Below are 21,642 nucleotides of genomic sequence, written 5' to 3'. Positions count from 1 at the left end.
CTGTACCAAATGCATTGTCACCTACCCTTCCTTTTCAATATCTGACTATTCTTTGTGTTCGGCTTCCTTAACCCTTAACAGTTTGGTAGCTCTTTTTTAATTACTCTCAAATCTTGCGGCCTACCATCAGATAAGGTAAAGCAAAAAAACAATTCAGTGAACTTATCTTGCTAGTAAACTAGCCCCTAGCCGTTTGGTATGCCGTTTTCCAGCTTTTTTCCTAGTAATACCATATGTAACTTTAGTGATTTTCGAAAAGGACCCTTGAATTGTTTTCAGTAGAATGATAAAAATTAAATAAGAAACAACAATCGATATCAGGCATGCTACCACCTCACTGAGAAGCCCAAGGGCTTAGCTGTAATATCCACCGAAAATAATTCATTAGCGAATCAACCACTATGATTTACACTGAAGAGTATATATGTTTTAAATGGTTTTAAGTTTGCGAATAAAATAAGAATAATCTCTTTTCTGTACTATCAAGCACTGCTCACACTTTGGGAAGTATCAGTTAAATTGAATGAGTTGCCGGCAGAAATTTACTAAAATCCTTTAAATAAGGTACGAAGGTATCGGTGACCACTTCAATGATCCCTATTAGCGCCGTGTTCGCCGTTTTGATGTCACAAGACCATGACTAATGTGGGAAAAGGAGCAGATCCCCGAAACGAGCCCGTAGCGTTAACGAAGGATGACAACCAGGAACCGTTTTGAATTGTTTACCTAATCTCCAGGGTGTGGCCCTAGCTAGAGCTGGACAATCGCAAAAGGAGTGCCTGAAGGCTTTTCCGTCCTTTCCATAACTTCGAAAACGTAATTTGCAGAGTACTCTGAGTCTGGCAATAAGGTCGCCTATAGGACAGTGCCCCGTTTAAGTGATTGCAAGGAAATTATGATGATACAGCTGCTCCTGTCATGATGCTAGTTTTTGATTTGTGGTGTCGTTATTATTGATTTTCTAGTAGGCTATATATCTGGCCCTTCTACGGGATTTTGTTTCATTCCCAACTGCAGGTTGCTGAACGGGAGCTTAGCCATTTATCGGGATGTTTATCCTAGGGGTGGAGATTACAATGATGGTTCCTTGGTGTTGGCCCGAGGTCGAGTTCCATTTGATCATAGCGTGAGCAGGTTTGATCCAATCAACACTTTGTTGTTATATCTGGCAAGTTCAACTTTAAAAAATTGGTTTTACTGAAAATAAAATATAGATCTTGGTACGTTTGTTAGATCGCCTTAAACGTGCTTTTAATGGACACTCTGGTAATCGCCGTGGGAGCACTGATTACCAAAATCAAGATAGCGGCATCGTTTGTGGATTTACTTTGCAACCTCCGTTATTGAACCGATTGTTAAGATTTTATTAAGATATATTATTAAATTTCGCACCATCAGGTGCCAATTGCTTGCAAATTTTAACCACGAAAATGAAATACTGATGTTGGTTTTGTATGGCTGGAACCGTCTCTTTTTATATGGTTCTTTGTATTTCTAGGGCACATAAATACGTGTATCGGAACCAATGCCAATAGGCAACAATGTCTTCTTATCTTTGGTAGCAAGAAACAGGCGGAAGAAAGAGGATGGAGCTTTCTGAAGTCCAGCTACGCTGTTCATGGATTTGAATTGGAAAGGGACCAAGAGTCATATTCTGCAGGGACAAGTAAGAGAATCATATTGCGCAAACCTAGCGGGAACGGAATACTCTAAGATACTTCCGGACATATACAACAAACAACCATGCTCCTACATAGATAGTTTAAATTTAACAAAAAAGTGTATCAAAACCATTCTCACAGATTACTATAACTCGATTTATCTTTCCTTAAGCTGCGTTATCTGAGGATACTACCTGTATATTCTGTAGGGAGGTATGTAGAATTTTTAAACAGATTCTAGGGTATTCGCAAGCACTCATGCATCGAAAGAAACTATACCAAGGAGATTATTATATTGCAGTTATAATAGGCAAACTGTAACTAACCAAATGAGGGAAAATATATAGTTGGGGAATAGTGCTATACCTATAGATGGGAACTCACACAGGGGAGATCGGATAAAAAATGATAGTAAAGACGTTTGGAACTCGAGAAGTCGGTAAAGTTCTCATGAACATCTTATCATCCTTTCAGAGATTTTGTGTGAAAATTCTAGGTGGCCACAGTTGTAAACAAAAACCAATGCTGGTAAAACGACTAGTCTTTGAGTTCTAGTAAAAGAGAAAATTAAGATACTGTGTGCTAATTTTGACTAGCGTAACGTTATCTTTTTATTCACCTTTCATTCATAAACCGACGATTGCATTGGTGTACATACCGCAGTGGCCCTTTCCAGTGCATGTCCAAAATTTGGTACCACCAAAACGTATTGTACACTTTCTAGTGTGTGCGTAATCTGCGGTGAGAACCGCCAGTTCTTTGAACCAAAAATTAAAAGGATCTTACAGCCAGAAAATGCAGTAATTGTGGGCGAAACCATACTACCAATTATAGGGATGCGAAGTCAACAAAGCTTTCAAACAGAACACGCTTTTTTTTCAAATATGCGAACAAAGCAAATGAACTCAAACATCATCTGGCTTTGTAACTTTCCAACTTAAACTATTCGTCATGGAATGCAATTCGCTGAAGTAATAAAAACACAAGATCGAAAAGAAACTGTAACTGAATGTTGATAGCCACAACTAGCTTCGATTTTCACTACAATTTCCAATAATATGAAGCAACACAATTAGCACCCTTATCGAGGAGCTAATAAAAAACTCATATTTTGTTGCAGATCCTTTTAAATAAAAATAAATACCATCAGGATTGCACACTTCTTAAAATTGATATTGATTTATTTTTAATATCACAAAATTACTTCGCGAAAAAAAAAAATAAAAGTTCAATGTTCTCGACTACATATTTTAGGATGCACACACTCTAGAAAGAAAGTCGGATCAGCTATTTTGAATAAACGACAGCTTAAACACTATCCACTGGTAGTACCCAGTAAGGGACCTTGCTATGCCTGCAGATGTGGTCAGGAGAACTTACTACATCCTCATTTTTTGGCCCCTGAGACATAAAATAACTCGGGAATAAATCCATCGGTGCTGGAGAATACAATGCGAAGCACATCCACTGGGCTCAAGGTTAGTCTCATCTAAGAGTAAAGAATTGTATGAGGAAAACTTAGGAAGAAAACTTGACTACATGTTAGCAGGTCAGCCTACTTACGACTTTGGAGTCGCAAAAAGAAGACCATGACAATGAACAATGACACAATCTACGAGCTGTCATCGGACCATTCTCCCGTGATCATCACGATATACAAATAGCCAAAGTACATTTCTTCACAAACTGGGCTGACGAACAAATCCTCAAATTGCTGAACATACAGACAGGAAATCAATAACAGTGTGTAGTTAGACATTAGATTGAAGAGCAAATCTGATATTGACGAACTGCTTGTGCGTTTGAACGAAATTATATTTTAAGTCGCCTCTACAGCAACTCCAAAACTTTCAAAAGAGAGCCGATTTCAAAGATGTCTATTCGTCGATAATCCTAAAGCTTTTGCGCAACAAAAGACGAGTACGGAGATAATTACAATTATACAGGTCCCCACGAGCGAAAAACAAACTCAGCGTAACCACAAAACTACTTAAATCGGCGCTGTTCGAAGTCCAAGAATCTGTTATAAACCGATATCTGGGTGGACTGTCTGCTACTATGTGTAATACTACTATTCCTTGTGGCAAGTATCCACAAAAATCAAGAGACCAGACTTCATGGAGTCATGGTTAAGAACTGTCACAGACATTTGGGCAAAATACAATGAGGACAAAGCCGGAGCACTCTCAGCGCATATGGAAAGAGTATTCAAACCAATCGATCAGCAAATGCCAGTTGAACTTTCCAGATGTCAAATTCGCACCAACCAGAGCTACCTGTAAATATCCTCTAAAATTGAACACCAGAAAGACTCCAGGGTATGAGCAGCCAGTAAAAGCTCTCAAATTGCTGTGCTATATCTTCAATACATAATCGGAAATTTCCCGAATTGTTGCAAGATTGCAATCGTAACAAATGATTCCAAAGCCTGGAAAGGATGCCACTCAAATCAAATCATACAGACCGATAAGACTTCTTTCTACAATATCGAAACTTCAGATGCTATTGCCCATCCTAGCAGATAGGAAAGGATAGGAGAGGATATATAGATATAGGAATGAGATAGCTGATCAGCAATTCGGATTTAGGAAACAACACAACACAATAGAACTAGTCCACTGGATTGTATCAGAAATAAGCAATGCTCTCGAAGGAAAGCATTGCAGAGCAGTATTATTTGTGATACAAGCATTTGAAAAGGTTTGGTATGCAGGTCTTATTAATAAAATCGAACGACTACTTCCTTATTGGTTCCACAATTTGTTAATATCGTATACAATGAAACGGAGATTCCAGGTGAAATACAAGGACATTCCCAGTGAATAACATAATATCAGAGCAGAAGTTCCCCTGGGGAATGTACTCGGCCCTGTACTGTACTTTATCCACACAACCAAAGCTACCTTTACCAACGATACCGCAATTTTAAATTTACATGCATCCTCCAAACTAGCTTCTCTACACCTAGTATTGCATCTAAAGGAAATAGAACGAGTCGGGAAACCGGAAACTGGACACTTCAGGTATGAAAGGTTTTGTGTATTCCTTTTATAAATACATTTGGGTGTGCATTTGTTCCATTAGTACATAGCACGTTATATATGCGTATATTATGTGAAAATATCCACTTTCAAATGATATTGATATTCGAAGTCTTAAATTTGCAAGGAAGCTGGAACTTTGACCTATTATAACTTTGTTAATAATATCGAGATTTCTACCAAATTTGGTAGGATCATGTTCTATGTTATAGCCTACATTATTGCAATTTTTGTGGTGCTGGGATGAACTACTACTAAAAATTACAGTAATATACTGTTATTAACTTTATACACCGATATCGTTTTATTATCGGAATGGAGGATATTTCGGAGCCTAGGCACTATATAGTGGCAGCCTCCTGATTTTTTTCAGATTTTTCGTTTGGGTAGTTTCTGAGAATGGGTCCGTTATTGAGATGATCAATATCAACCCCCCGTACTTCCCACCTTTCCAGCAAAAGTCAAAACTAAGACCAGCTTCGGAAAGTACTAATCTTGACCTTTCATTTGATACTCCACACCCCACACTATGGGCTCTTCCAAAGCATCTAACATTCATCTGCTTCAGCGGTCTCAGTTTAAAATTCTGAGATGTATATCCGGCGCTTCTTGGTATTTCCGGAACGTTGATTTCCATAAAGACTAGGAGACCAGGACAATAGTAGAAGAAATTGCTTATTTCGCTTATAAACACTTAGCCAGATTGAAGAGTCATTCCAACACAATGGCTAAAAGAATTTCGTCTCATTGGAAAATCAAACGGCTGAAAAGAGTTAACCCCTTGGACCTCGGAAAGGTGTTTAAATAAGCATCAATTTAAAAAAATGTCGCTCCTTTTTTAAATCATCAATATTGATTAAAACTCTACAAATTTGGGTTTAGATTCATTTAAATTAGGGCAAAAATGTAAAAAAATATATAGTTAATGTCAAAACATAAAACTTCCAGGATTGGCATGGGCTTATGTAAATAATTTACAAGTCTCAAGATTTGAAAAGTATTTGAAGCCTCCAATGTATGGGTGGAATCAAAGAATAAATATCTATAATATTATATCTAAATTAGCTGTTACAAGAGCGTGGGCGCACATTCCGATCAGAGGACATTTAAATCTTAGGCGGTTTTTAATAAATAGTTAACTGGAATGTCTGACTTTTGTTTACCACGAAATGTTTACTGTTTCTAGAAAATATGTAAATTTATCTCTTACTTGTATAGAGTAGATAGTGCTGTGCTAATTTCCTCTCTTAGCTATTTTTCATATATCCAAAAAGACAACTTCTTAGACGTCTATCTATAATAGTTATTGATAAATGGGTGTCTTCCATTTCTCGTTAAACTATGGCGATTGATTTATTTCCACTGGCATAATAGAGCAATAATGAAGTTTAAATGACTAAAAACACGAAATATTGTCAACTTAAAATAACATTCAGATAAATCAACAACCGCTGGGGAGTTTTCTCTATAAATAAATGTGTAGAATAGATCGGCAGAGTTTGTCTGGATTTGTTATTTGTAAATATGTAAAATGTAGAACCCAAATGCAAAATTACCCAACAAGTTCAAATTGTTTACAATTGATTTACATATTCCGAGCGTGTACCGTTAAAACAATATCTCGTCATCGTCATTAGTGTGTCAATTAGTTAACATGTGCCTATGACTCGGTAACTTAATGATAGTAGCCATACGACATATGCACTGAGTACGCAACAAATGACCGTGAATACCTTTGGGGTGACTGTTGGTCAGCAATATCGATTTATCATTCATCCATCTTATTTTATACAAACTTCGTAGCTGCAGCAGCTTTTTAAAGGTGCTTCAAGCTAAATTTGGTAACGATTGGATGCTTGAGTCTCACAAACCGCAAAGGTAGGACATTTTGAGCTAAAATCCACGTAAAATCGACCTTGCCCAAGCCGTAGTGTGAATACGTGCACGTATTGCTACTTATATTATAACAATTATTATTGTCATTAGCATTTGGGATTTAAATAAAACCACCTCGAAATACCTGTGAATAGGAACGGCCGAATTTTCGATTTGGACATTCCTGGCAGTGAACAATAGGACTCATCAGCTTTCAGGTGGGGTGCTATCAAGAGTGCTTTGTTTCTCCACACATTGTACCGCCGCCCAGAAAACAATTAACATGATAGCAATGTGTTATTGAGATCATCGAACAATGAAGAATTCAGATTTGCATGAGGCGGTATTAACCGAGAGAGTGATAAAAATAGCCGGCAGCCATGCGAGACACACGCTAGGAAAGATAAGGACCAAGTCGGTCCAAATCCGAGAAATTTCTTGGACCTCACCTTCAGTTTTTTCCTTTCTAGCATTCTTTAAATGATCACTAATGAATTCCAGAGTCGATTAAGTTGCTCACAATAATCGGAACAACAATTATAAGTTTGAGATTATATGTCTACATAAATTGAAGGTAAGATGATGGGACAAAAAAATCCGCGCTTCCATTGAAGCGATGAATCAGAAACTGTCGATTACTGACTGGGGAGTTACTAAGTACCAGTAACATCATAGGATCGCCTTGAGGGCATTCTTCGTAGCTGGATAAGAAGGCAAAAACGTCTCATGAAATAGCTTCAATCAATTATCCGATATTATGTTGACGTGATATTGACGAAAAGATGACAAGCGTTACACAGTGATTATGCGACACGAATCCTCAGTTTTGATTTGTACAGGTTAAGATATTGAGTTGCTTTTTTAAATCGACAATGTTTTTTTTGATAAGATATTACAAATGCGGCATACATATTAAGAATCTTCGGAATTATGATTACAGTACCGGGGAATCATGTTCATCCAGTAAGGAATAACAAATTCTGCGTTTTTAGTCAAGGAAGGACTAACACTAATTGTCAAGATAACATGACGTTTTGACAGAAAAATTAAGATGATTGCTGACTCAGATGCAGAACTAGCGTACTAAGAATGTTCTATAATAGTACCTTGAAATCTTTTCTGCGAACTACGTCAAAGGGGTCCAAAGATTTGAAACTATTTTGTCCGATTCCGTCAAAAACAACATCTTCGCTCTATCTATTTGCATACTTCATCAGGAAGAGAATGTGCAATCACATACAAATACTTGCGAAATTACACCTTTTGATTAGCGAAAATAATTGTGCTAAAAGCGAAATCGACATGTTCCGCGACGAGATGTAAACGAATCTATAAACTTTGTACTCTAAGTTTCTCGCAGCGAAAAGTATCTAGGCCGAATTATTTAACAATTTGCAAATATTACTGGTAGGTATGTGGGAACATATTTGCTAATTGCATATTCTATTATTAGGAATTAGGTAAAAATGATTTTTCTGGGTTTTTTTTCGTCTGGAATCTAATTGACATCTCCAGGCGGAAAGTCGATTATTTTGGAAAATGGTGACTATTTCGAAAAGAATGGTGTCTTTACTTCTTGCTTAATAATAGTCGTGGTTGCTCCACCCTAATGAATTATTTCTTACAAAAGTTTTAAGAAATTAAAATCAGAAGAAGCAGAATCAGAGTTTTGTTTTGTATTTAATAATAAGTAGCGTAGATTGAACACCTTGGGCGATAAAAAACAGGCATTAATCTGCTTCTCCATTAGCAGTTTTGCTCACCTGAAATTAAGTTTCTGAAAGGTACCTATAATGGATTTGAAATCGCCTAGTAGAGAGATATTGAAGGGAAGCGGTCAATATTCGGATGATAGATGTCAATTAAGGGTAAAAAGTTTTGCTGACGCTTAGAATAGTGAAGAACCATTGAAAAATATTTTATCGAGAAAATATCTTCAGATAAATCACAGGTAATTTATAGGATATTACAATGAGTTCTACTATCCATTAAATCCTGTGTGGAATTGCCAATTGTTTCACCAACTGCGTACCTTTGTGTGATAGGGAAATGTTCGCCTGAGTATGCTTATGCGAAAGCCGGGTAAGTGGGGATAAAACGCTCACCGTGGATAAAAGCTAGATATGGGGCAATGAACCAAATATGGAAGAGGAGAAAACGACGCTCTTTACTCCGTTCATACCCAGCGATCATAAAGTCACAGGGATACTTGCTCGCTGTGGGATGTAGTACTACGAACGATAATAGTGGAATAGAAATAAGATTCACTTCAATTTTTTTTCGGAAGAGTTCGAAGTTTGGAGATCACAGCCGAACACAATGTTGCCTCTCGGCAGTCGAGATTTGTGGCAGGACTCGGCACGAGCACTTTTGGTGCAAAAGGTGAACGTAGAAGGCGGCAAACTGGAAAAGTATTTTTTTCATTGGAAGAACATACAAAAAAGTGTTGTGAGCTGATTAAGGCGTGGTGGAATACTACCAAAATGCGACGCGTTCATAAGTGATAGTACCAATGTATTTTTTGCATTATTTCTTAGAACTCTTAGAAGAAACGTTCAATTACGTTGATTTCGGCACTTCATGAGAGGGGCCTATCAGATTTTTGGTTGGCTCCAAAGCTCACGGATCGTTAAAATCTTCTGGTCGCCTGCAAGCCCTAAGTTATCGTGGAAAGCAGAAAATTTTGAACGCAGTGTTAAATGTTACAAAGGGGTGTCGCAGACCCCGTAGCGAATTCGTACCTAATGTTGGATCAGTGATAGTTTCGAAGACTCTCAAAGAATCATAGAACCTCCGTCATATACGAAAGCTGAAAGCACTGATTGTGATGCCAAAATATTACGAAATTAGGACACGTAAACAAGTTCCAATGTGTAACCTTATTATTTAAATTTACTTTATAATATAGATGATTTTACAAAGTTTGTTGGAAATCGCTCGATTACTAAGGAAGTTGTAGTAGGTCAAATTTGTCGCTTCAGTGCAATTTTTTTCTTTGAATGTTCGTAACAACCAGAAGTGGATATTCCGATATAAAATATGCAAATACCTGGAGCGTTTTCGGCATTCAATAAGTCAGCACTGGAGTTCACCTGTATCGAATTCGAAGGCTTTCTAGAAATTTTGAACCATAATTTGTTACTGTATTTGATGCGGTTTCAGAGGGCTAAACTAATTTTTATGCATGGTAACATGGCAGTTCATACATCGTTGTCTCCAAAACTGACCTTCATATTTTCCTGACTTAGACCTAATATAAAATCTATGGGGTATCATGGTTTAAAACATTTACAATAATTGTCACCATTTTAAAAATATTCAAGATTTGAAAACGGCAACCAAGAACTGTGTTTCTTGCCTGAAAAAGCCAATCAACTAAGTTATCGAGAACGGTTGAAAGGCAATTCAATATTAATAGTAAATGTCATTTTCTGCATTTGAAATTCAGTAAAATTTCAAAAAAATAAGTAGTTTTATCACTTATGAATGATCGAAAAAAGATACAATTTGAAATAAATGAATGTTGCTAGTGGTACGATTAATAAATTAAAACAAAAAATAGGATGAATGCATTATCTATGGAAGTACTTTCAGAAAAAAATGTCAAGGTAATTGGAGACTTTTAAAAGTATTTATAAGAAATATTCGGAAAAAAGTACAATGGTTCTATCATTTATGCACGCACTGTATCCAGATCCTGATGAGGCGCATTAAATTTTTCTAGGGTACTCGAGAGTTAAAACAAGTGACCGGGTGACTTCGTCACTTGACATATGAGTGACAACCCCGCAGGTGAGGTAGGTGATTTAATTAGTAAATGAGCCTGACCAAGCGGGGAAAAAGGAAAAAGCCTCTCCGTTGAGCACAGTTGAGCTGGCGACGAAAGTTGGCAATTTCTCGATTGTGGTCTCAGTACCGGTAATTCACAGCCAAGGGGAGAACATGCAAGGAGGTCAAACGAGGTTAAAGCAGAAAGAAGCAGTAGAATGCAAAAACCTAGACGAGATTGCTTCCTGAAAAGATATCTGTGTTACGCTAAAAGAATAATTTTTTCTTAGCTGAATCGAATAGAATACCATCAAAACTATAAGGGGGTTTAAAGATCGCTGCTTTTTCTTTGTCGGCGGAATCAGCCCAATAATAAATTTATTTATTTATAGCGACACAAGGAGCAGTATCTCTAAAGAAAAGCTTTAGATGCCTCAATTTCGGTCATTTCCCAGGAGTATGCACCAGTCACTATGGTAAATCGAAAAATCATGTGGAGTGCGGAGAAGAGGGCCATCTCGTTAAAGATTTTCCTGGAGATCCTCGATGCAAGGAGAAGAGAGGCTGGCACGTTGTAAGTGACGGAACCTGTCCGCCCTATAGGAAAGAGTTCAATTGGATTGTTAAATAAGGTTGATACAGACGGTTGGTCTGGTTGGGTGACTACCCGATCATTTTTCCCACATTGGAAATAGTGGAGGCGGCAATTGAGGATGTATTGGTGGTAAAAAAATATGATGTTTGGCTGGTCTTCTAGGGTTTTTGACGAAGAAATATTCTTGGTGGCATTAGAAGAAAGTCATGTTCCGTCAGAAATTGTGTTGGGAATGTGGTTTAACTTGGTCAATGTGCAACTGAGGCATGAATCGGTAGAATATGATACGAACCGGAGAGACGCTGCTTACAAAGTTGACGTGAACAAGATACTTAGGCAAAAATCTTTCCAACTGACGTGCTTGCGACTCTTGTTAAAAATGCATCCTTCCCCAACGGGGAGAAACTGCTCATAAGCCAACCCTTTAACAGGACTCCTGCTCGATTTCAGTTGATACCGAAGAAAACAGTAGGAAATTCGTGGATTAATTGAAGATAAGACGGCATTGGAATTAGACGGGATACCAAACAAAGTTCGGTGCTAAGACCAAAACTAAGCGGTTCACAAGTATATCTGAAGCATGGCTATGCAAGGATTGTTTTTGGCCCAGTATAAGAGGCAGATGCGATGGACAGGGACCGGTTTCCTGGAGAAGAGCCACTACACCATATATTATAGCGGTCCTCCAGTAAACCATGTGCTCGGAGTAGGTTTCTTAGTCAGCCAAAAAATGAAACCTGCTGTTATCGGCTTTGAAAGTATAAGCGAACGGCTATGCACTCTGCGCTTGCGAGGCAAGTTTAGAAATATAAGCCTAATAAACGTTCACGCCCCTACAGAGGAGACTGCAGAGTCGGAGAAGGATACCTTCTACGAGGCAGTAGAAAGAACCCTCGAAGCCTGTCACAGATATGATATCAAAATCATACTTGGGGATTTTAACAGCCAAGTAGGGAAGGAGTCCGTATTCAGGCGATACGTTGGCTCCCATAGCTTACACGAAAAAACAAATGATAACGGACTGCGGACTATTCAATTAGCAGGGTCACACGAAATGGTTGTTGGAAGTACCTGGTTTGCGCGGAAAGCGGTCCACAAACATACGTGGGCCTCTCCAGACGGGACCACTTTCAACCAAATTGACCACGTGTTGATCGAACGCCGCGACCTCTCAGCCTGGTTGAATATCAGAACATATAGGGGGGCCAATATAGACTCGGATCACTATCTCGTTGGCATGGTGCTCCGAGCTCGAATAACAATACCACCTAGAATCCCCTCTGACAATCAGGTGAGAGTGAACACTGAAGCCATCCATAACACAACCCTCCGCGACACCTATAAGAGGGAAATGGATGCCGCAATAGCCGCAGTCAATAGAGGACCTGGAGATGAAGCATCAACTAATGATCTTCACAACCACCTGAAGAACGTTATCATGGATACGGCCACAAATATACTTGGCCCCAGCCGCAAAAGGAGTCGGAACGGCTGGTTTGACGATGAGTGTAAGCTAGCAACGGAACGGAAGAATGCCGCATACCGAGTAATGTTGCATTCTCAAAGAACGAGCACGCGCAGAGACTTATCACGAACTCCGTCGAGCGGAGAAGCGACTTCACAGACGGAAAAAGGAAGCCTGGGAGAACCAACAAGTCTGTGAACTAGAAAAGTACAGGGAGCAACCGCACCAGGCGCGCAAGTTTTACCAACAAGTCAGCAGGATGAAGCCTTATACACCTCGATGCTCATCCTGCCGAGACAAAGAGGGAAATCTGATTTCCGACAGAATGGGCATATTAGAGCGATGGGTTGAGTACTTTGATGAGCTACTGAACAACCAGAACATCGGCGAGTTGGAGGTCCCGCCAACTGAAGACGACGGACAAATACCGCCACCACCAAGTTTAGGAGAAACAGTCCGTGCAATTCATCGGCTAAAAAATCATAAGTCGCCAGGAGTCGATGGAATTACAGCCGAATTGGTTAAATATGGAGGCGACCAGTTACACCAAGTGGTTCATCAACTTGTGCTCAAGGTATGGGACAGCGAATCAATGCCTGACGATTGGCAACGAGGCATAATCTGTCTCATACATAAAAAGGGAGATATCACACAGTGCAGCAATTATAGAGGTATCACGTTGCTGAGTACCATCTATAAGATATTCTCCACTATCTTGCTAGGCCGGATAGCCCCATACGCCCAGAACATCATTGGCCCATACCAAAGAGGCTTCACTCCAGGCAAATCAGCAACAGATCAGATTTTCTCTCTGCGGCAGGCGATGGAAAAACTGTTGGAATATGGACAACAGTTGCACCATCTGTTCATCGACTTTAAAGCCGCCTATGATAGCATAGCCAGGGTAAAACTGTACACGGCCATGAGAGAATTCGGTATCCTGACGAAATTAATAAGACTGACTAGGCTGACCCTGACCAATGTGCGAGGCCAGATAAAAGCAGCAGGATCACTCTCAAGACCATTCGACATCAACAACGGTCTACGACAAGGGGATGCGCTATCATGCGTCCTCTTTAACCTGGCCCTCGAGAAAGTGATCCGTGATGCTGAGGTGAATGCAAGAGGTGCGATCCTCTTCAAGTCCACCCAACTACTGGCCTATGCTGACGATATCGACATCATGGGAAGAACGACCCGAGACGTACAAACTGCCTTCATCCAGATCGAGCAGGCGGCGCGAGATCTTGGGCTGCACATCAATGAAGGCAAGACAAAATATATGGTGGCAACGTCAGCACCGAAAACGAATCAACCAACAACATCAAACCGCACTGGTCAAACACAAGCACGAACAAGAATAAGGATAGGGGAATACAACTTTGAGACCGTTGACAATTTCTCCTATCTAGGGTCGAAAATCACAACCGATAACAACTACGATGATGAAATCCTCGCACGGTTGTTGTCAGCCAACAGAGCCTATTTCAGCTTACAAAAACTGTTCCGCTCGAAACGTCTCACCATAGGGTCAAAGCTCTTACTGTACAAGACTATGATCCTGCCAGTCCTCATGTATTCCTCGGAAACTTGGGTTCTTAGCAAGAAAAATTGCGAACTCTTGACCGCGTTCGAGAGAAGAATCCTCCGAAGAATTTTTGGCCCCCTACATGAGGATGGACGATTCCGTAGCCTACACAATGACGAAATCTATGAGCGATACCATGACCGTCCGGTTGTGGATAAAATCCGGCTCAATAGGTTACGGTGGGCGGGTCACTTAATCCGTATGGATGAAGATGATCCCACCCGGAAAGTCTATAAGGGCAATATCTATGGTAGGAAAAGAAGACGAGGCAGACCCTGCCTAAGATGGAGCGATGGCGTGGGCCAGGACGCCAGACAGCTTTTAGGGATATCGAATCGGTGGACCTCGGCGCAAAACCGGGATGTCTGGAGTTCCTTATTAAGGCAGGCCTAGACCGGATACCGGTTGTTGCGCCGTTGATGATGATGATGATAAGAGGCAGAAGTTAGTTCTGTTGCCGAATTTCCAAGAACCATTCAGTGTGCATCGCTCTATCAGTTTTCTAGACCATATAGGGAAGATGTTGGAGAGGCTGACATACGACGTGCTATGTGCTGTTGACGCTAGATACCAGAAATGTCTTTTATTCCACTAAAAAAGTTTGAGTAAAGACCACCCTGGTTGAACTGTTTGTCCTGGGCTACTTACCTAGGGTTAATCGAAAGTTTCCTCTAGGAGAGGCTTCTCTCAGCAAGCTAAAAAAGTACATTGAAATTGTAACAGGTGCTTTCAAATGGTATTCAGAAATGGCTCCAACAAACATATAGAGTACAACACTTGGCGCATTTTCTGGCAGGACACTGTGGTAACAGAAAGAATTTATATTCCTTCCTATGATGAAAGTAACTCACTACATGTGTCATATGTGAAGTTAGATCTAAACGCAATTGTCAGGAGGAAAATTTTTTGTCGTTGTATTATGGAACTCAAAGGCATTTTTTTGATTGCCTTCCTTGATGATAGTCGAACTGTCCATTTCTGGATAAAATAAAAGCTGCAAATCGAATCATGGGCATCAACTGATCCGAATTAAACACCACCCAGATTTGGATCAGACCGACTACTAGTCTTTGAATCCAAAAACCTATTCGTGTCGTGGAAGCATTCGATGTTCTTCGGATTGAATAAGGTACAGAATGACACTGAAACCAAGGTACAATTGACAACTTTTTGGGTTGATTCAAGTTAAGATTGTTCTGCACCTATGCCTCTTTTGTGCTTTTGTATAGGAGTAACCCCGGGGGACCAACTGCTCTAAAATTCCGAGCGTCTAGCAACAGTGGTGGAGAAGAGGGGGGGGGGGGGGGCTATTCGGGCAGGACACAATCTTCTTGTTTGGGCCAAATATCAGAGATATTGTTTCGAAAGTGACAGCAGGAGTTTTTCACATTAAGAACGAGTGCCTACCCCGTTGGTGGCTGCACCGACGAATGAGGACACAGTCAAATTCGTTATTAGGTAAGCGTTTATTAAATGAAGTCTCAGGTAGCGTTTTGTGAGGATAATTATTTCGTTTTCAAATCCAGGCCAAAGACAAGTGCTTAATCATCACCGTATGTTTTAAATTGCCCACGCTGGGCGCTATTTGTGGGGAATGTGATATATCAGTAAATTATGAAAGTTCTCTTGAATTGGTGCATTTGCAATTTGTCGCATGAATTAGGGCGGAAAGCGGTTGCTGCTTTTCAAGTGCTGCGAACGAGTTTGAAAGCGCTCACCCATCTAAGTTGATACCATGGAGTTTGAACTATTTGGTCGCCTTTCATTTCTTTGATTGCAGGAAAGTTGCTGAAAGAATGTCAGTAATATTACAGTAAACCCTCATCTAACACAGGGCAATTAGGAAACAAAATATATCTGAAATAGCTACCGTTTTGGCTATAACAGCAAATACTTCCTAGAACTCTGAAAAGGAAACGCAAACCATAAGCGAGGAAGTGCTCCAACGGTATGGTATTCTACTTAGTATCAAAGCGAAGAACCGAACATTGGCCGAAAATAAACAAAGTGAGAAGCGAATAGAGACAAAGCAATTCAACAATCTCACAGATACCGTCAAGGCAAGCTATGCAACAATTTATACGATCTACTAACTGGGGGTGAGAGGGATTGGCCCTGCCTTCAAACTTTAACTTTCCAAAAGAAAAGCACGAAACTGGCTGACTTTCAGTCGGGAGCTAGAAAACCTCGAATTAGCGAGTGATACCTGCATAATCGATCAAAAGAAAAGAACACTAGAATCCAGTGATTTCAAAAGTATTTTGATAATAACATCCTTTAAATTAGAGAGATAAAATCCGGCTCAACAGGTTGCGGTGGGCGGGTCACTTAATCCGTATGGATGAGGATGATTCAGCCCGGAAAGTCTATAAGGGCAGCATTTATGGTAGAAAAAGAAGACGAGGCAGACCCTGCTTGAGATGGAGCGATGGCGTAGGTCAGGACGCCAGACAGCTTTTAGGGATATCGAATTGCTGTGCCTCGGCGCAAAACCGGAGTGTCTGGAGTTCCTTATTCTGGCAGGCCTAGACCAGATACTGGTTGTTGCATCGTTGGTGATGATTGATAAGTTTAACAATGGCTTCCAAAATACCTGCTTGGAACACGGCTGATGCCTTCATCTTTTTTTCGCAGAAATGCATGTTAAGACACCATCCTCGCAAACCGTCACTGAGGCGAGGGCTGACTTTATTGAACCCTTATTATTAGTTTCAAGGCTTCTTCTGACGATTGGGTATAAACTCTGTAATTCTGCTTATTAAAAGACTCCGCTACGATGACATTTTTTAGTCAGAAAAAGAGGATCGTTTGTTTCTTGTTGCCTGCATAGTCTTTTGATTAGGCTCTTCGTCAGCATATGTTCCGTACGTCTTTTGTAAGCTGCTAGTCTTAAGCCATCCTTGATTATAGGATACGTTGAATTGACCGATATTTTCACTTCATGGGCCCACATGACTGACATTAGCCTAACTGTCAAAATTTCACAGCTATAAAATTTCAATAAATTTAGAACTTTTTTACTGGTGGAGTACTGGGTAGTATTAACCACATGTATTATTTGCAAGTCTTTATCCGCGAGAAGAAGGAGTTTTGCTTGGGTGACGATTTCAATAGAATAATGCCTAATAAAGTCTATGAACAGTATTTACTCTTCTATAAAAAAACGTTCGAATCTTTCCTCTGCAGTCGAAACTCATAAGATTCCGATAAACTTTACCAGTTTCAGCAAGAACTACTATCACAAATCAAAAATTCACTTAGTGGTCAACTATACAACCGCAGGGAGTCAAAGATAGCATTCGATTCCTTTGATATGATGTTATAAGAAAAGTAGGTTTAACGCAGAATATCTCACGGTCATATACAAATTCATAGGAATTGTCCACAGAAAAACAAAATAAAAATAAAAAAAAAATGCTTTAAAATATGAAAGTATCCAGCGTAGACTTAGAAGCACAATCCTCCTGGACCGTAATGTCTCAAAGGACCATCCCAATTCCCATGGTACCAGATATTCTCCATTGAGGCTTCGAGCCAAAATTTATTTGGGATGAACCTGTTTCGGGCCCGCCCTTTTCGAGTATGTGGGGACGATTATATGTTTTTGTATGCTATTGTTTGTTGTTTATTGTCTAAATATTCTGGATAAAACGAATCCTGAGAAAATCTTGGGAATACATGAGTTAGGTCAAATTAAACTTTGATGGTTTTTAGTCAAAGATGGGTGGAACGACGTTTTTGGGGAATATCTACCAGCGTCAGCTCGTACTGTACAAAATATTGTGCGGAGTTGAAGTACCAGCACAATTGATTAGATACTAATTCAAGACTGAAATGAGGCAATCAAATTTGAATTGAATTGAAAAACTGCACTGAAATAGGGTTAAAGGTTTGCCATAATATAATATGTATAACAACATGTTCAAACATATAATTTGTTGTTAAACAAGTTGTTGCTAATGAATGGAGCCAGTTATGTAGCATGGTTAAAAGTCGCCATCAATAATGCACCATAACGAATAAATGAAAAAAAAATCCAAAACAAACAAGTTTAATGCAGAGATCGGGAATTATCTGCTTCCTAAGTTAAAAGGATTTTTGGGCAACACCGATTCGATTTGTTAGCTCTGGTTAACCGCTGCACAAAAAGTGTTAAAATTTTTACAAAGTGTAAGCCGCTATATGGAGGAATCTTGCGGTAAATTGTACCATTTTAAACAAGTTAAACTTTTCATAAAACAATTATAAGATTTCCACCAAACTTGGTGGGATTATGCTCTATGTTATAGCCTAATGTGCTGCTTTTGTGATGCTAGGATGAGCTAAAGGGTGGTTTTGCAGCCAATTAGTAAAAATTATAATAATATGCTATTATTAACTTCATTTAAACAAGCCTAGGCACCACGTAGTGGCAGCCTCTTGATTTTTTTTTCTAAATTTTCAGACCCCCCGCACTCCTCACCTTTCGGAAAGTACTAACGAAAACCTTTCATTTGATACCCCGCATGACTATATTTGATGAAAGAAAATTACACCCCCTTTTACATATATGGGGACTCCGCCTTAAACTCAACTCAGATGGATGTAATTCACTGTATGCGTGAATGTTCATGGTGGCCACCTTTTCGCCAAATTTCGCTATAATCGTCTCCGAGAAAAATGAGTGTGACAGAAAGATGGACAGACAAACAGACAGACTGTATACCGATTTTAATAAGGTTTTGTTTTACACAAAACCTTAATAAAAATGAAGCCCTCAAAAAATATTGAATTCAAAGGAAACATGTGTGAAAAATCTTGATGAAAAATGATGCCATTCTTTCTAGGCTAGAAGCGTTGGTATTTTCTTCGTTCTATTGGAAGCGCCCTTGGTTTTCTTTGAAAGCAAAGCTGATCAAACATAATCGTTTTTACAACGTACTTGACAGCCGATCTAGTTGCACAAAAAATAACATTACTATTCATGTCTCAGCTTGAAACACTTGGGTAGTTTAGGTATGAACGGTGATACAGTTTCATTTCGAGGGAATCCTGTTGACTATCCACAGGATATTTTGTAGTAACAACCGTATCTCACAAGCATCAGCAGATGTTCAGAAATCGTAGACTAAAGTAAAAGGTATACAGTTTAGCAGGATTTTTAAACAACTTCCTAATTCTATTGTTCATATTATCCTTCATTCTCAAGCCCAACCAAATTTAAGGGAACTCCTCAGAATTAAGTCTATTTTTTAAAGCTTAACATATCATTCTATTGCGTCTCGAACAGTATTCTTAAGTGGGATTATCGACAAGTTGAGTCCTTTCGTCTGATACCAGATATCCTTTACCTAGAGAAATATTATTTCTAAGAATAAGCCATCATTTCATGAAAATATGTTGTGCTATTTTCAGGTATATACGACTAAGACAGACAGGTGCAACAAAAAGCATAAAAAAAATGGATTTAGAAAAACCTTAAATACTTAGTTAAAAAGGGATATTTGGTAATATTAGAAGATTTTTTAAAGTGAGTAAAGCCCACTTGATTTGAAGGTTTTACAATCGAATATCGAATATCTTTTTTCAGGAGATAATAATATAACAGTAATTCGCTGAAAACTTTAGGTGAATGAAAGAGGACGAATATAATCAAAAAAAATCAAACTGGAAAGTAACCCTTTTCTCCGATTTCTTGCATTGACAGAAGTTAAATATTTCTTTTGCCAGAATATATAATTGTCTGAAATTTAAAATTAAATTCCGTAAACAAAATTGTTCGACAGACAAAAATATGAAAAATAAATTTTTTGGCTGTCTACTTTTTGTTTCAACACAATTTGCTAAATTTTCCATAAATTTCAATCAATCCTGACTGCTTTATATGGATATTGCGACCGCGATCCAATCCTGACTGCTTTATATGAATATTGCGACCGCGATGCACAGACTTTCCTAATTCAAAATTTATGTTTTTAGTCCTTTTTCAAAAGCAGAACAAATTTGCCTGATTACTTTTCACATTTTCCGGCCCCAAAACCATAAATAAGACTTTCCTCCTGATTCCAGTTGAGTTCATAATTTTTCACGACACTGTGCTATCACCGTAAAAAACTAAACATCTCTTCACCTTTACTATCTGACACCATAAGATAGAATTATTTAATCTTATGGCTAACGTCCTAGTGAAAATTCTTTAAGAGATCACTTCGAGCCATTGTTGTTGTTAGCGAAACCATTCAAATTTATGACATGCAAATTTATTGTAATCTGAATTTATGAAAGTCACGTACCTTTTTAAAATAGTTCACGAAGCACACACTCTTGAAGGAGGATGGCGGTGGTCCACGATCTCTAGTATCTGGAGTAAAGGAGCTCCGTTCGCGGTGGTGCGAATGAGCAGTCGTCACACGTTAGCACTGGAGTAATCACACACGAGTTATTTATCACAAGAACACACTTCAAAAGGGTCACGAACGTGTCAATTGTGGGATGTTTTACACGCAATTTATCAAAAGGAACAGAATACCATCGTATGGCACTGGAATTCTAGTTTAAGATGCACTTGCAATTTCTGCTCATAAATTCTTCCTGAATTTTTAATAAAATTGCACTTTATGCCGAGGGTAAATGCAGGGCTAATTGGCCCGATGTGTCCTTTGTCCTTGGAGGGAGTCCTCGGGGTGATACCTTAAGATGCACTCTGATTGACTTTTTATTGACTACTACATCGCGGCTCTGTCCGGCCAGAAGTATTGCTCAACCGCGGATTGCGCCAGGTTCTTATATACCTTTTTGGCCACCTTAGGCGCTTTGGGCTCGTCTCTCCAGACTTCGCGGGCACCTGAGCCGTTGTTCTGATTATGATAGCTTCTTCTGCTTCGCGAGCTGGAGACCTCAACTTGGTCTTTTCTTCGATCGCTTCTTCGCTATAATTTTAATGTTCTTTCATTATTTGCCGATTCTTTGCAGAAACACTGAGCGGGCGGACGGGTGTGTGCACTTACTCTAGTCGGCTTGAGGGCTGACGTTGACCGCTACGGGGAGGTGCGGGAGCTGCAGATCATCTGTGGATTGTCTTCAATTGGACATGACTTTCTTGAGATAGGTACTTCTGCTTCGGTAGCTTTAATCGCGTCCAAACTAATGAAATGGGTCCCAGCACTTTGGCGTACAACTTGATCTAGGCATGTTATAACCATGTAAGTAAATTTCTGTTCTGTTGAGCTGGTTTCCGAGCGGATCTTCTTGAGAGATCGGCGCAGTCGCGCGTATCTTTAGTTGCATGCAGATGTGATAACAAGTTGCTAAGTATTTAATGGAATTAGCGATAAATTAATGGGATTCACCTGAATGAGATCAGTCGCTGGCGGGTATGCAACTATTGTTTGGTTAGGTGTAAATAACTTGGTCACTGCTCCAAAAATATTTTGGAATTATGGTAATCTGATTGTTGGCCGGCCTTGACACTTTTATGGGTGCTGATCAGAAAACGAATGTAAAATTGGGGGTGATTTAAATATGCAACAACAATATGTTTTTTCGATGCGGATCTAATATCGTTCACGGCTGATTAATTCTAATTTCACCTTGAAATACTTAGAAAATTGACTCTGCTAATTCAATTTATTCAACCTAAATTTTAAAATATTTTCCAGGAAGTATCTAAG

General features: G+C 39.3%; 1 protein-coding gene across 3 annotated transcripts in view; it reads right to left on the bottom strand.

Annotated features, from left to right (window-relative positions):
* Positions 1-20,738, bottom strand: part of LOC119657069 (serine-rich adhesin for platelets) — a 181,560-nt gene extending 160,822 nt beyond the window's left edge. For all 3 annotated transcript variants that reach the window (XM_038063823.1, XM_038063825.1, XM_038063824.1), the window contains exon 1: positions 20,266-20,738. The gene's annotated coding sequence lies outside the window, so the exon portion shown is untranslated. The remainder of the gene's footprint in view (positions 1-20,265) is intronic.
* Between the last annotated feature and the right edge of the window lie 904 nt (positions 20,739-21,642).

This window comes from Hermetia illucens, chromosome 5, assembly GCF_905115235.1.
Source record: "Hermetia illucens chromosome 5, iHerIll2.2.curated.20191125, whole genome shotgun sequence".
NCBI classification, from domain to species: Eukaryota; Metazoa; Arthropoda; class Insecta; order Diptera; family Stratiomyidae; genus Hermetia; species Hermetia illucens.
The sequence above is the reverse complement of the archived record's forward strand: the minus strand, read 5'-3'. Positions and strand labels throughout refer to the sequence as shown.